Source organism: Hemicordylus capensis, chromosome 3, assembly GCF_027244095.1.
Source record: "Hemicordylus capensis ecotype Gifberg chromosome 3, rHemCap1.1.pri, whole genome shotgun sequence".
NCBI classification, from domain to species: Eukaryota; Metazoa; Chordata; class Lepidosauria; order Squamata; family Cordylidae; genus Hemicordylus; species Hemicordylus capensis.
Genome location: NC_069659.1, coordinates 270,977,629 through 270,993,654, shown reverse-complemented (window position 1 = coordinate 270,993,654; position 16,026 = coordinate 270,977,629). Strand labels below are relative to the sequence as shown.

Here is a 16,026-nt window from a genome sequence, read left to right as displayed (position 1 = left end):
AAATAGTGAATGCACATTTTGCTCCATAACTCTACTTCTACAAGGGCTGGAGCTAAGATTAAAAAAAAACAACAATTAAAGCTGGGGATTCATGTTAGGGTTATATAGGGTGACCAAATCCCCATTATTTCCTATGACGGAAATATACAAAATCAGTAAAAACTAAATAAAATAATTAAAAATCAACCAAGTGTCCCACTGCCTTGAAATTTGGGTGGTAGATGGCACCCATGGGGACCTACCCACCACCCAAATTTGATGCCCCTAGGACCTTTATGAATGGTTGAATTGATCCAAAACTGAATCAAATCCAAATCCAACCTGGGATGATTCAGGGGGACATATTTAGACACAATACAAATTTATTTTATTTATTTATTTATGTTACATTTTATATCCCATTCTTCCTCCAACGAGCCCAGAGCGGTGTACTAAATACTTGAGTTTCTCCTCACAACAACCCTGTGAAGTAGGTTAGGCTGAGAGGGAAGTGACTGGCTCAGAGTCACCCATAGTATCATGGCTGAATGGAGATTTGAACTTGGGTTTCCCCAGTCCTAGTCCAGCACTCTAACCACTACACTACACTGGCTCAAATCAGGGGTGATTCAATTTTGGCACAAATCAAATTTTTAAAAAATTGATTCATGCACATCCCTAGTTTGCATGGGCCAAAAATAATTTCATAGGACGAGTACTGAATAGTGGAATGCCACTAGTATTGTATGCCAAAACAACATACAGAACTTGTAAATCCCAGTCATTCTGGTCCTCACTGACTAGAACCCTAAGCATGGAACCAATAGTCTGGTTCACTCGCTTAACTCCTTCATTACTAGCAGGATGGGCCATGCTAATAATCTGGAGCTAGGCCACACCTTGGTCATCTAGACCTGCCAGTAGATTTTCTGGAGCAGCCGTAATTCAAATTCTTTCCCTTGATCTCTGAAAATACAGTTTGAGAGACCAAACTATAACACAATGGATCTCTTAAGTGCATCAGTCACCATCTCAGTCCTTTTATTTTTAAGAAGTTGTGCCACAACATACTTTAACAAGGCATTATACACCACTAACAAATATGATTCCCAGCTGATTTTTCAGAAAGTGGGATGTTGAATAAATTTAGGTCTACTTGAATAAATTCCCAGGGCTTAGTAGGCTGTGGCATTTCCCCTAATGGAGTCCTTTCTCCCCTAGCCAGAGCTTTCTTGTGTTAGTAGGTGAGATAGGACTGCACCCACTGTATAACATCGGCCGCCATGTCAAGCCCAAAAAAACTTGCCTGAAACCTGGTCAAGGGTTTTCTCATGCCCCAAGTGACCCACCACATCATTATCATGCAGGTATATGAGCACGGTCCTCTGCAAAGAAACTGGCATGATACCTTCATGACCGCCATAAAGCAATACAGTTGTTACAGGATCAATGATAAGTGCTTTTGGATGGAGTTGAATTTCCCTAGGCTAAGTTGCTTCCAATGAAGCTGTTAGCAGACTATGCACAGTTCAGGGTCCCTACACTGTTCCTGGCAAACAAGTGGCATCTGTTTTCACTGCTGTTATATGGCTGAGAGCATCGGCCACTACATTCTGATTGCCAGGTTTATGGTGAATTGTGAAGGTGTATTTAGACAGTTTGTGGATCCAGCAACACAGGCGACCCTCTGGATTGTGTTTGGTAAGTAGCTACTGCACAACACTGTGGCCTGTATACACCATGAAATCTCTACCAAATAAATGTGGCCAGCATGTGTTAAGGGCCTCCACAATAGGAATGTGCACAAACCAGTTTGGCAGTCCTTTTGTGGACCACCAAGCCGTTTTAAAAGTCCGGTGTTTGAGCTGGTTTGGAGGCAGGGGTTTCTTTAAGGGACAGGGAGGGTGTCCTAACCTGCCCTGCTACATTCCCCCCACCAGCACTCTCCCCAAAACTACTGGTGCAGGGCTGCAGCATACTTCCTTGCAGCATCATACCAGAAGTGGCTGCCACACATGTGGATGACACACACACACTTCCAGGTATGTTGCCACAACCATGGGGAAAGGGGGTCACCAAAGGTTCCCCTCTCTCCAGTCTTCTTCGGGGCAGTTTGGGTCATTTACAGGCCTTTTTGGCCCTCTGCCTGCTCAAGACAGCCATTTTGAAGGCTGCCAAACATGTTCACTGGCCATTTGTGTGCCTGGGTCGTGAATGGCCAGTGCACATGTGTGGCGGCCTTCAAAATGGCCTCCACGAGCAGACAGAGGGCCCAAAAGGCTATAAATGGTCCCAACTGGCCTGAAGAAGACCAGGGGAGGCTGGCAGGGGTGGGGGTTCTTTGGTGATCCCTCCATGGTTGTGGCAGCACCCCCCTGGAGGCTGCCGGCCCCACCTGTAAGTTTTTTTAAATTAAATTAACATTTAGGATTCCCCCCCCTTCGAGCCAGGCCCGAACTGGTTCAGCCTTGAGCTGAACTGGGGCCTGGATCAACATGCACAGAACCAAACCAGGCACTGTTCAGTTTGAGTCTGGTTCTATTTGAACCGAACTGGGCTTTCTGGTTCCTTGCACACCCCTAGCATCTGCTCCACTCATACATCTGTTCTAAGTAAAAGCCCAATGCCACTTTGGAGGCATCACAGATGACAATGAATTGGCAAGAAGGATCTGGAAATTGGAGAATCTCATAATGCAGCAGACCTTCCTTTAGTGACTCAAATGCTTTCTGGTGTCCAGTGTTCCAGGTAAAACTATGCTTGGTAAGCTTGTATAAAGGTGCTGCTGTCTCAGAGAAGACTTTCACAAAACATTGGTAGAATTCACAGAAACCAAGGAATTGTTACACTTCTTCCAAATCTTCAGGTACTGGTCACAATTTAATCACATCCAGTTTCTGGGGATGAGGCTCCAGTCCTTTCTCACTGACAATATGTCTCAGAAAGTTGATGCAACTTCTTGCAAACTGGCATTTATTGCCCGCCAATTTAAAGCCAGACTCCTTGAATAGGCTGAGAATCCTTTCCAGGCCCAGCAGATGTTCTGTCCACATTTTAGGAAAACAAATGAAGTCATCCAAATAGCTGAGGATATCTTCAGCACCCTAGTCAGATCATTAATAAGCCTTTGGAAGGTACTTGGGGCATTCATAATTCCAAAAGGCATCCTGCAGAACTGAAAGAGTCCATAGGGTGTAACGAAGTCTGTTTCTTCCTTGTCATCTGGTGCCACCTGAATCTGATGATACCCAGAGACCAGATCAAAACTGCTAAAAAAAAATTATCTGAAGTGTCCACCATATTAGGAAGCACGTAGCTATCCTGAACTATTTGTTAATTTAGCTGTCTGTAATCAACACATATTCTCAAATATGAGTTAACCTTTCCTTCACTGAGGCCTGATATGCCAAAGGAATCTAACATGGAGGCTGTCTCACTGGCACACTCCCAGGCTTCAGTATAATCTTATGGTGCTCTTGGTCATATCTTCAAATCTCTTGATTGGGACCTGAAAAACACACTTGCATATTTCAGGAGTGTCTGTTCCAGTTTTTTTAAGCAGCGCCATCTGCGGCTTCTGTCAAGTTAAGTCAACTCCCAGTCTCTTACCAACATAGCAGCTACACTGTCCTTAACCTCCACATCTTGGAGGGGCTCTGAGATACCTGTCACTTTAGACTCTGTTCCAAATGACTGATTCTTGGTGAGTTGTGTTTCCTGCTCTGCCACATTTAGTGCTCTAGCCCAAAATTCCCCTTTAGGCCCAGCCTGAAACAGGGTCCTGCTGAGCAACAAACCTGCATGGATGGTGCTGGGCTCAAACACTCCAACAACTGGTTCTTCACTACAACCATTGGTTTCCAGGGGTATCAGTGCACGATGTCTATGTTTGAGCAGTTTATTCTGGGCCACTACAGGGTGTGCTTCCACCCCACCACCAAGGTGGCTAGGGAGAGGATTCCCAACATCCTGGAGTGTTGCTCCTGGACAGCCTAATTTCCTAACATGCAGTCAGGAGAGGTATCTGAACACTGTCCAAGGCCAAGTATATTTTACTAACACTCTAGACATGGTCATGATGCCTCTGAAGAAAATCCACCCAAGAACAACTTTACTTGAAATACTGGAGTGACTATAAAGGTCCAAGTAGTATTCAGAGAGCCCAAGTGCACTGGGAGTTCAACAGTTGCTGTTGCTGGCAGTAGCTGACCACTGATGGTCACCATCAGCTGCATCCACTGTTGTTCCCTTCAGAGAGGGATGTTCACTATGAATGTGGCATATTTCAGAACCAGGGCCCAACAACATAGAAGTTTCCCAGTCCCCAATCTTCCCTTTCACATAATAGGCCCAGGCATCCCTTCTTCAGGGTGATTCTTATTGCTGCTGATGGTGAGCCTTCTACGAAAGCAGCTTCTTGTTTCCCTGAGGCAATTTGCCAGGGCTGGGGCAATTCCTCTTCCAGTACCCGTCCTCCGCCCTTTTTGACAAATATTCATTGGCTGGAGATTTCCAGAGGTAACTGCTCTTAGTTTCCTTTGCCAGGACAGCCTATGGATTGCTTGCACCTTGGCCTTCTCTACTTGCTGAGCCACCACCATGGCAAGTTGCTCCTGGAAGGCTGTGGATTGCATGTAAGAGTCACACTGGAGCTGGAACTTAACAGCAACCACCTTAAAGGAAGCACCCATCTCTGCTTTTACAACCTGTACCCTACGCACAATAGAGTCAATAGATTTATCTAGAATGCCATCTTCCTTAATCAGCAGGCCATGCAGCTCACCTGAGAGGCCATTTATGAATTGGTGTTTTACACAAGAGTCTTTCATGGCTCGCCAATTATCATAGGCCCCTCTCTGCATAGCAAGTTCTACATTTGGTTGAGCCGGAATGGCCTCAGCAGCAGCAGCAGCATCCAGGCAGGAAAAGCATGATCAAAGAGCCTGCGCAGAGCACATAGATACATATGCAGAGGTTCCACTTTCCGCCTCCTCCTAGCTTGCCAGTCTCTCCAGTATCACAAAAGGGCCAAGGGCCCTTCATAGTGGCCCTTCAAGTGCTGACCGAGTTGCTGACACAATCCGTACTTGGCAACTGCAGGCAGTATGTTTTGGCGTCACCCTCAAGAAAAACAGCAAGTTACTATGTGGCCTTCTTATCAGTCCACTCATTTACAGACACAAGGAGGCCAAAATCCATCAAGTACTCACTGATTGTAGGCCCATCTGCTTGACCAGTAAATTCCTTCTCAAACAATAAGGCTTTTGCCATCTCAAAGCTGCTCACCCCAGTTGTAATACTGGTTTAACATGAGAACTTAATTATGGGCCTGCAATTCTTTAGGCTGTTCACGCAGACCTCACTTTGGAGGGAATCTTTCTCTGAGTAACAACAATAGGAACAACTAAGACAAGATACAGAACCTTACTAAATAGTACAGAATGGGACAGCACCACTTATTGGTTGGCAGTGTTATTTATACAGTCGTTACAGTATACTTCAACTCCCAAAAAGCTTTTGACAAAGTTCCTAACCAAAGGTTCTTAAGTAAACTTAGCAGTCATGGGATAAGGAGCAGGTTCATGTGTGGATTGCTAAATGGTTGAAGGACACTGACGGCAACTAAGGGGAGACATTATCGAGGTGCATAAAATTATGCATTGAGTGGAGAGGGTGGACAGAGAGAAATTTCTCTCTCTCACACACACACAGCACTAGAACAAGGGGTCACCCCATGAACCTGAAGGATGGGAAATTTAGGACCGACAAGAAGAAGTACTTTTTCACACAGCACGTAATTAATCCATGGAATTCTTTGGCACGGCATGTGGTGATGGCCACCCGTTTGGATGGCTTTAAAAGGGGCTTAGACAGATTCATGGTGGACAGGTCTATCAATGGCTACTAGCCTGGTGGCTGTGGGCCATCTCCAGCCTCAGAGGCACATTACTTCTCAATACCAGTTGCAGGGGAACAACAGCAGGAGAGAGGGCATGCACATACCTCTTACCTGTGGGCTCCCCAGAGGCATCTGATGGGCCACTGTGTGAAACAGGATGCTGGACTGGATGGGCCTTGTGCCTAATCCAGCAGGGCTGTTCTTATGACAGGAAACAGAGGGTAGGAATAAATGAACAGTTTTCTCAATGGAGGGAAGTAAGAAGTGGGCTCCCCCAGGGATCTATTCTGGGACCAATGCTCCTTAACTTGTTCATAAATTATCTAGAAGTTGGGGTGAGCAATGAAGTGGCCAAATTTGCAGATGACACTAAACTATTTAGGGTAGCGAAATCCAAAACAGATTGTGAGGAGCTCCAAAAGGATCTCTCCAAACTGGGCAAGTGGGTGACAAAATGGCAAATGTGGTTCAGTGTAAGCAAGTGTAAAGTGATACATATTGGGGCAAAAAAAACCCAAAAACCAACCCAACTTCACATATACATTGATGGTGTCTGAACTATCAGTGATTGACCAGGAGAGAGACCTTGAGGTCATGGTGTACAGCTAGTTGAAAGTGTTGACTCAGTAAGTGGTAGCTGTGAAAAAGGCAAATTCCATGCCAGGGATCATTAGGAAGGGTGTAGGAAAAAAACGCTAATATTATCATGCTCATTCAAATCTACATTTGTATGAGCCACATTTCGAGTTCTGCATACTACAGTTCTGGTCACCTTATCTTAAGAAGGACATTGGAGAATTGGAAAAGGTGCAGAAGAGGGCAACCAAGATGATCAGGGGCCTAGAGCACCTTCTTTATGAGGCAAGGCTACAGTATCTGGGACATTTTAGTTTGGAAAAGAACTGATTATGTGGAGACATGATAGAGATTTATAAAATTATGCATCGAGTAGAGAGAGCGGACAGAGAAAAATTTTTCTCCCTCTCTCACAACTCTAGAACCAGGAGTCATCCCATGAAAACTGAGGGTCATGAAATTTAGGACCAACAAAAAGAAGTACTTTTTCACATGTGGTATAATTAATGTATGGAATTCTCTGCCAAAAAATGTAGTCATGGCCACCAGCCTGGATGGTTTTTAAAAGGGGGCTTAAGACAAATTCATATTGGACAGGTCTATCAATGGCTGCTAGTTGGGTGGCTATAGGCTACATCCAGCTTCAGTGGCAAGATACCAGTTGCAGGGGAGCAACAGCAATAGAGAGCAACATCAGGAGAGGGGGCATGCCTTCTCCTCTTGCCTGTGGGCTTCTCAAAAGCATCTGGTGGGCCACTGTGTGAAACAGAATGCTGGACTACATAGGTCTTGGGCCTGATCCAGCAGGGCTGTTCTTATATTCTTATGTTCTTAACTATTTCAGCATGGTACAATAATGCACTGTAGGAGCACATGGCCATGTGGATCTATTGCATTGAATTGGAACTCTATTGGCAGGTGGGTTCCCATGTTTCTTGGCAGGTGTGTGGCAGCTTATACCAGTGATGTTCAGATGGTATTATAGCCACTTTGCAATCAGTCTTTCTAGAGAAATGTATTATTTAAATGGCAGGAGTATTTTAAAAGGTGGAGAGCAAGACAAACTAGTGATGCTGAGACGTGTCTAGGAAATGGCTACTAGAGGATGTTCTTTATACTATGGATTTATTTATTTATTTATCATATTTCTGTACCACCTGATATGTATATCTTTAGGCAATGTGCAAAATTTAAAATATTTAAAAGTCACAGATTAAAATACATGACAATAAAAATAAAAGAATAAAACTATTAAAGCAATTCTTTAATTATTAAAATTAATTCTAATTAAAAGCCTGAGAAAACAGGAGGGTCTTGAGGTTCTTCCTGAAAACAAACAGAGAAGGAGATGCTCTTATTTCAGCAGGAAGCTTATTCCAGAGCTCTGGGGCAGCCACAGAAAAAGCCCAGTCCTGGGTTGCCACCAAACGAGCCGGTGGCAACCATAACCGGACCTCTCCAGAAGATTGCAACAGGTGGCAAAGATTATGACAAAAGAGGCGCTCTCTCAAATAGCCTGGACCCAAGCCATTAAGGGCTTTATAGGTAGATAAGCAGAACTTTGTATTTCACCTGGAAACATATTGGCAGCCAGTGCAGTTGTTTTAAAACCAGTGTTATGTGGTCCCTTTGTGTTGTCCCAGAGACAAATCTGGCTGCCACATTCTGTACCAATTGTAGTTTCCGGACTATGTACAAAGGCAGCCCCACATAGAGCACATTACAGTAGCCAGGCCTGGAAGTTACCAACATACCCACTGTTTTAAGGTCATTCACCTCTAGAAATGGATGTAGCTGATGTATCAACTGAAGCTGATAAAAAAGCGCTCCTGGCCACTGCCTCAACCTGAGAAACCAGGGAGAGCTTTGGGTCCAGGAATGAATGAATAGCTTTATTATGATCATTGATCAGTTATATACACAAACAAATGATACTGCATTCAGATAAGAATTAAATCATACAGAATACACCAACGTGTAACAGCATGTAACAGCATATAAAAGGAAGGGCTGGAAATTAGCTGTTGATGGATTTTAACAGCAGCTGCACAAAATTTGGCAACCTGTAAGGTGATAGAAGGTTTCTTATCTGCAAGAAGGAGTGTGGCATAAAATTCAGCAGTCCTGCCAGAAAGCATGATAGCAAGGGAAAAATAAGAATACACCGGCTATCATTATAAAAAGGACAAAACAGTAGCTCATGGTGAACAGAACTGACCTCACCTGAGCCACAGAGGCTGGCCAGGAGGGGTTTTCAAAAACTTTCCAGATGGAACTGCTGATGGCAAGGCATCATATCTTGCTCTGAAGAATACCCTGTGATGACTCAGTAAAGAAAGGGACAATAAATGGCTAGCAGGTTCCTGGTTAAAGTCACCAAGGCACCCTTTTCTGGTCTCCGGGATGGAGCTTAAATCGTTCTGCTGTTCAGTGTCCAAGACCCTCTGTTTGAGGATCTCCTTGGCTTGATTGTAATCTAGTAATGACAAATGTTCAGCAGAAAGGCCAAGTGATGACAGTTTACTCATCACTGCTCGTGTCCAGGTGGATTGAAACCTATTGGCCAACATAAGAGGGATCAATCCCAGAGGGGAGAAATGGATCCTAAACCGAGGATTAAAATCCATGCTTTTGTTTCCACCCTCTGGAGGCCTGTTTCCAACCTCAACACTGCATTGGAGATACATCGATGGGCCCTGAATACTGCCTAATAAACTTAGATTGGATGATCTCCAATGGCCTATAATTAGGGTAGGGGCCCAATTGTGTGCCATGCAAAAGTTGGGCCAATGATTTAGCAGCAAATAACTTTAACGCTGCAGGGATAACCTCTCCACCTTGGGATTGAAAGAATTTTATGTTGCTGAGGTGCTTCTTTGTGCCTGTTGGGTAACGTAGTCCACATGGGCATTCCATGACCCAGTGGCATGAAAAACCACACCCAGATATTTGAAACTATTGATCTGCTCTATATGATGACTTTCTATATGCCAGTTAAACCTCTTAGGCCTCTTGGCAAAGACCATCACTTTGGATTTCTGGAAGTTAATTACCAAATGATTGTCCTTGCAGTAAGTGATCAAGAGCCCAAGCTCTCTCCTAAGACCCACTGGAGTTCATGAGATGATAGCAGCAGCATCTGCATACAGCAGGATTGGGATAGCTGTGCCTTCACTAGTTGGGGGTTTAATGCTATACTTACACTATTATTGTTAAACTCAATCAATAATTGTGGAGATCTATCTTAAAAGGAGCCCTCTGTCCTCTATATAGAGTTTAATATCTAATTATGATGGTTTTCCTAAGAAAGTGTTCACAAAACATGTCAAAGACAATGCACTGTCATAACAGCATGAAGCCAGGAGTTAATTGCTGAATACATGAAGCCAGCAAGCCTCCAAAGAGAATGCAAGCTATTACAGAAAATAAAAACAAAATGCAAGAGCCAGTTTTAAGGCTGTAATTGAGAAAATCAGTGTAGGGAAACAAACTTAATAACAGAGCCACAGTTTCTGCAACTGTTAATAGACTGGTTGATATTTAGGTTACAGAAAATGAAGATGCTGGGTGTTGTTGTTTTTTTAAATAAAAGAAGAAAATAAACCCCATAGAATATGGAGTGATGATAAGTCACTCAAGGAGAAGGTACAAGATTCCACCCTGAATAGTTCTTGATTAAGAGATGCATTTCAAAAGTGCACCCAGTTTTGAAGCTATTCAATAAGAGCTAGCTTTACCAAAAACCAAATCACCTTTTTCTGTATAATGCTATCTGTACATTCATAGAATGATAAAGAGATACTGATCATCCAAACTGATGAATTTAATGTGAACCTTGACTATTTTTACCTCTTAGATCAAAATAGTGTGAGAGGCTAAGAATCTTGTCAGCAGCCTGAATCTGTCATTTACAATAAATTTGTCTGAAATGCTGAAAATGCATCATGCAGATATGATATATTTGTGGAAAACTGAACCTAGAAAATGCTACGGTTAAAGTGACACATGCAAAAAGACACGCACTGACATAATTATGGAGAACCTTAAATGTATTTTATGCTCAGACTGTAATAATTCACTCTAGACAAATGGATTCTTATTGCTTGTCCTCAGAAGTAAACAAGACTTATGCACTGGCAGAGCATTTTAAAGGCTAACGCCACTGTGGCGCATATATATACTTTGCTTACTGCCTTAAATAAAGTGGTTGCTTTTGTAGAAAAGTAGATACAAATGTCAATAAATAATATATATTTCATCCTATAATATCTTGGCCACTTTAATGTGGTTCTAAGTATCTCAGCTTTTGCTTAGGGTCAAACCTCAATCATTTTCTCAGCATGCTCATTCTAACAGTGGCTGACATCCAGACTAATGCTACATTGGTGCAACAGCATTGTCCATCTCCTTCGCGGAACAATTTTTGGCAATCCTCTCCATTCATCTGCAACTGTGTCTTTTGAAAATATATCCCTGAGGATTGTGGGACCCTTGGGAATATATTTTCAGGAGACAAAGGCAACTGCAGAGAAAAGGGGGATCACAAAAAAATTGCTCCCTCTAGTGTGATAAAAATTGCTGCTTCACCAGCAATGCATTAATCTGGATATCACCCAGTGAAAGAAGACTCTTTCAGCTTTTGAGGAACCTGCAAAAAGGGATGAAGCACCATAGCCATTAGATTGAAGGATGTGATGGAAACATCTGAATTGTTTGCATGTGGGGTGGGGGCAGTCACCTAGGAGGCCATGGCGGTGTCCACAATAGCGAGACTTCCCTTCCTCCCCCAACTTGTCTAGGCAGCAGTGGTAGCAGCCATAAGGGCAGCTATACTCCCCTTTCTCAACATGCATTCAGGGTAAGTGTGGCCCAGTTGTCACCCCACCTCTCCAGAATGTGACACAGAAAGCATTGTCCTCACTCTGAATTGGCTACAATTGCTCTCAATGATGTTTTCACAGTGTCAGATATGATTGGCTATTTGGAATTATGATAACATCCTATTCACATTGTGATCTCCAAATGTCTGAGATTACATGGTGAAGAAAAAGGAGTCCTAGTGGAAAATAAAAATGGCACTAAAATGCCCAGAGTGACAGTGAACAGTAGACAATTAGACAAGGCATGAAAAAAGAAAACTTCTGAAGGACTCGTAGGGTACATTTCAGCCCACCAAAAGTACCCCTGTTGCACCACAAATGTTCTACTGAGAACATTCATTACAGCCACAAATATTGTGTAATCCAATTTGACCCCTTTGTGGTTCAGATATTGACAAAATGGAAATAAAGTGCAATTATTGAAATAGCTGTGTGAAGATAAATGCATTTATAATTTAGAAACACTGTATTAAGTAAAAGTAATAGTAATAGTTTTGTAATAATAAAAGTTAAAAAAAATCTGTAGTATGACTTTGCATATCATGTCATTCTTCAAATATGAAAGTTTATGCCTAGCATAGGTACAAAGCTGTAAGTTGAAGAGAAGTAAATATTCTTTTTATTGCTTATTGTTGATGAATTTTTTGATCAATATTACAAAGTCCAAGGTACTCTGATTGCTTTTTTGTTAAGAGAACTGCAGACAAATCCTTTATCCTTCCTCTAGACAAATGATTCCATCAAATCTCCTCATATTTTTGCCTACAATAAAGAAAGTGCAGATTAGTCGTTGTATGAGAAAATGATGAAAAGAAGTCTGAATAACAGATTGTGTCTGGGACTGTAAAGAGAAGCCCTGGCTACACCTAATGCAGTTTGCTAGCAGCGTAATATCTAGAAGAAGACAAAAAGAGCTATAGGGCTGTTTCAGGCAATCATTTTTATTTGTGCAAGTGTTCTCAGCCATTCCCAGGTGTACACTCAGGCAAGTATACATATAATGTGAGCTGGAAGATCATAGTTATTGAATGTCCAGGGATGACTGAGAGTGCTTGAAGGAGTTAAAAAAAAAATCCTGAACCAGCCCTCAGAGATAAACTTACTTATTATGGCATATATTATTTCTCACAGCATCTGGAGACATATGACAAGGAACATTGTCCCCTAGTCTTCAAGGTCCATTAAGGGTCAATTTAAAGTGTCAACATGATGCACCTACCCATGAGTAAATTTATTTATGAGTAGATGTCACTATGTCAACAAGGCTATTTGTTCTCCATTGTGTGTCTTGTCTCTCGTGTTGCTCTGTGCTGGAAATGCACAAAGCATAATGCAGAAACAAATGCTGGATAATCAGAGACAATAAGGGAGAAATCAAAATGAAAGAAAAAGAAGCAAACCTCAGTGGAGGGGAATTGATGCAGATGTATCTAAAGGGTGATGGCAAAAAAGGATACACTAAGATTGTCAGAGCTCACACTCACATGAATACAATACAATACACACAATTTATCTTTTATATTATGAGAGCCACCCCATAGGAATGCCATCCAATTTGTAAGTAAATTCCTATTTTACACCTTGGCACTCCAATGGGCCTTTGATGTTTTTTTGTATTAAGTTGAAAGCTAGAGTGAGAAGGGAGATTAAAGCACTCTCCCACAGGTTTTTGAGCATTCCTATTTGTAATGCCTGATTTGTGTCCATTCATTCTCTTTCATAGTTCTTTTTGCAAGGCATTAATGAGTATTCTAGCTGATACTGCATCTTTTTATGGCATGCTTGTGCTCCTGACAATATCCTGTGTGTTCTCAGAATATTCTTATATTGAGTATAGAAGGGAAATGCAGACATAATAAATGAAGACAGCTTATTGCACTGTGAATGCACGGCAAATACGCCATACAACTGTACTAGACAGATGAATCCCTGGCCGTTGCCACCTCCTCCAGCTGGCAACAATTAGAAAAGTTTCTGCAGGGGATTTTGTTAATTTTCTCCAGATGGAGAAAGAGAAGAAGATATCAGCTAGTACTGGAGAAACTGGTTGGGGAGGGTCAGAACTGATGGGTTGAACCACCATTCATTATGCTGGTATGCCTCCTGTCAGTTCAACTGGGAAGGTGGGCTCAAAGCCGTTAGTGGGTTCAAAGCCCTCTTCTAAGACAACATTTATCTCTTCCCTTATATAGATTCTGACAGAAAAGCAGCCTCATTAGTAATTATGCAAGAACCACATTTCCCCACCAAGAGAGGTTGCATTCCTGGATTGAGTTAACAATAGCAAAGGCCAGGCCAAAATCGCTCCTTCAACTTTTGCAGCCCCATTCATAAGGATTTCTTTTTAAAAGTTTATTTTGCCATACTCAATTCTTAACTAGGAGGAGTGGAGTTCACTCCTATTGGGGAGGGGAAAAACAAAAATAAACACATTCAATACCAGTTTACATAATTGTTTGTGACGGAGACCGTTCTGAGAGGGGAGGAGCCAAAGGCCAGTAGATCCCAGTCACCCTGAGAAAGAGGGCCTGCGGATTTTGCCTATATGTCTTTTATTCTTATACAGTCTGTGTTATTGGAAGTGATGTGTACATGCCTGTGAGCTAACATTATAAGAGGTGGAAGTGGCCTACCTTTCAGTTAGTATAGTAAAAAAAAAATGTGCCAAGAAACTTCTTTTTCTCATGTGAGAAATTGAGGGGCTGGGGAATTGAGTGAGAATTTGCTAGTGTAATGTTATTCTGTGTGCAGGAAAACAACTAGATAGACATTTAGCAAACAGCAAATATTCAACAACAAAAAACCTATTTTACAAGATTAAGATGGGGGCAGAATATTTATCTGATTGTCAGGGAGAATTAAGCTCAACAGCAAATATGTGAGCATAAATATAGTTGCTGTTCTCTCATTTTTTGAATAGTATTTGACCCCACAAAGTCATGATTCCTATTCTGACCAAGTAGTAGATATCTTTCAAAGAACAAGAGACAATAACTTTTAAAGTTATTGCTTGAATATCCATTTCACTACTTTTATACCCAGATTTTAAGATGAACATGAACTTGCTATGACAAAGGTATTAGGCTTGCTCACATCTCTTTCATAGAGTAGAAAAATATTTATACCACTAACTCCAGCCTTAAAAAAAAAAAATAGCATCATTCCTAGGGCTCAGGCAGATAACAGCTATGTAAAAAAACAGCTATGTAAAAAATAAAACATAAACCAGCAAAAAATATCCATTGGTAACAAAATTAAAATGATCCCACTTGCTTAATCCAGGGCCATTAAATGCAAAGACTAGTAAGAAATGCATACAGTACATTTGGAAAATGTTCCAGTTTAGAGTTTTACATGTCTCAAGAGAAGGGAGTTCTTCACATGTGGAAAAGCCCCCAAGACTGCTGCTCTGAATGTCATCACTTCCTTATGCAGGTAGTACATACAGTCCAGAAGTTGCTCTTAATAGACTTTCAAAGTTGCAGTGGAAGTGACTTGCATGTAATTTCAATGTAACTCACTTTCAAGAAAGACTACTTAATGTTGGGACCTAAAGAGATCTTTAAATGAAGCAATAGTGCAAGCTTTTGAATTTGGTAGGCCTGCTTTTCATTATCGGTCAGTAGGAATGAACTGACCGAATGAACTGTGGGACAGGGATCTAAACTAGGGGGTGCTCGAAGCACATTTTGCATTCCGTTCCGAGTTTGGAATGGAATGCAAAATGTGCGAAGTGTTCCATTGGAACAGCCCAATCCCCCTTCCGAGCACCATTTTGGATCCCAAAACGGCAGAACAAGATTGGAACATTCTGCCTCAGAACGGGACCCTTTTTAAAAGTGTGTTCTGTTCCAAGCTTGGAATACTCGGAATGGCCTGTGAAACGTTCTGACCTCAGAACGTTCTGCACATCCCTAACCTAAACTATACTTGAAAGTATTGGCAGTGGGAAGGCGAATATTGCCACAGAATTTTTAAAAAATCTATCAGTTGTACTTTGCTCACTCTTTGCTTTTCCCCCAGGGCAGTCTATGTCTTCAGGAGAGCCTGTTTTCATTGTGATTTGCACTTTGTCCCATATTATCTCGCATGGTTTCTCTGCTTCTCTTTCTGTTTGCAGAATATATGTGCGAAGAGCAGCGCAGAAACAATTTGAGACACGAGGTTAAGCCAAATATACTGTGCCAGTTCAGACAATACTCTACACTGGCCCCTTAAACACGTCAGGGAGGAATGTGTGTATGCACATCTCTCCCCCACGTGTTGCACTGTCACCTAATTGCACAAGGGTCTGAACTGCCTCTCAATGCACAGTTTTAATACAAAATAGTTTTGGTTAATTGTGCATTAATGAAAACGGTGATTAGGCGATGGCATCGTGAATGGGGCAAAGATGTGCATGTACCTATGTTTCCTCCCCCACCCACCCATTTAAGGGGTCATTTGGGGGCACCATCTGAACCAGCCCAGTGCTCTAACTGGGCACTGTTTTGTTTCATGTGGCATTCTGTCACACCCACTTACTGCTGTGCCTCTTCTCAAGCAAGTGTATTTGTAATTAGGCAGCAGTGCATAACTTCCAGAATAGAGGGGGATGTATTTTCCAAGTCTCTAAGCTGGTGATCCAGCCTGGGTTGCTTCCTCACTAGCTGTTTTCTCTGGAATGGACATCATTTGTTCACTGAACAAATG

General features: G+C 42.1%; 1 protein-coding gene across 3 annotated transcripts in view; it reads left to right on the top strand.

Moving 5' to 3' along the window:
* Positions 1 to 16,026, top strand: part of ATRNL1 (attractin like 1) — a 1,008,890-nt gene that overhangs the window by 911,863 nt on the left and 81,001 nt on the right. The gene's annotated exons all lie outside the window — the stretch shown is intronic.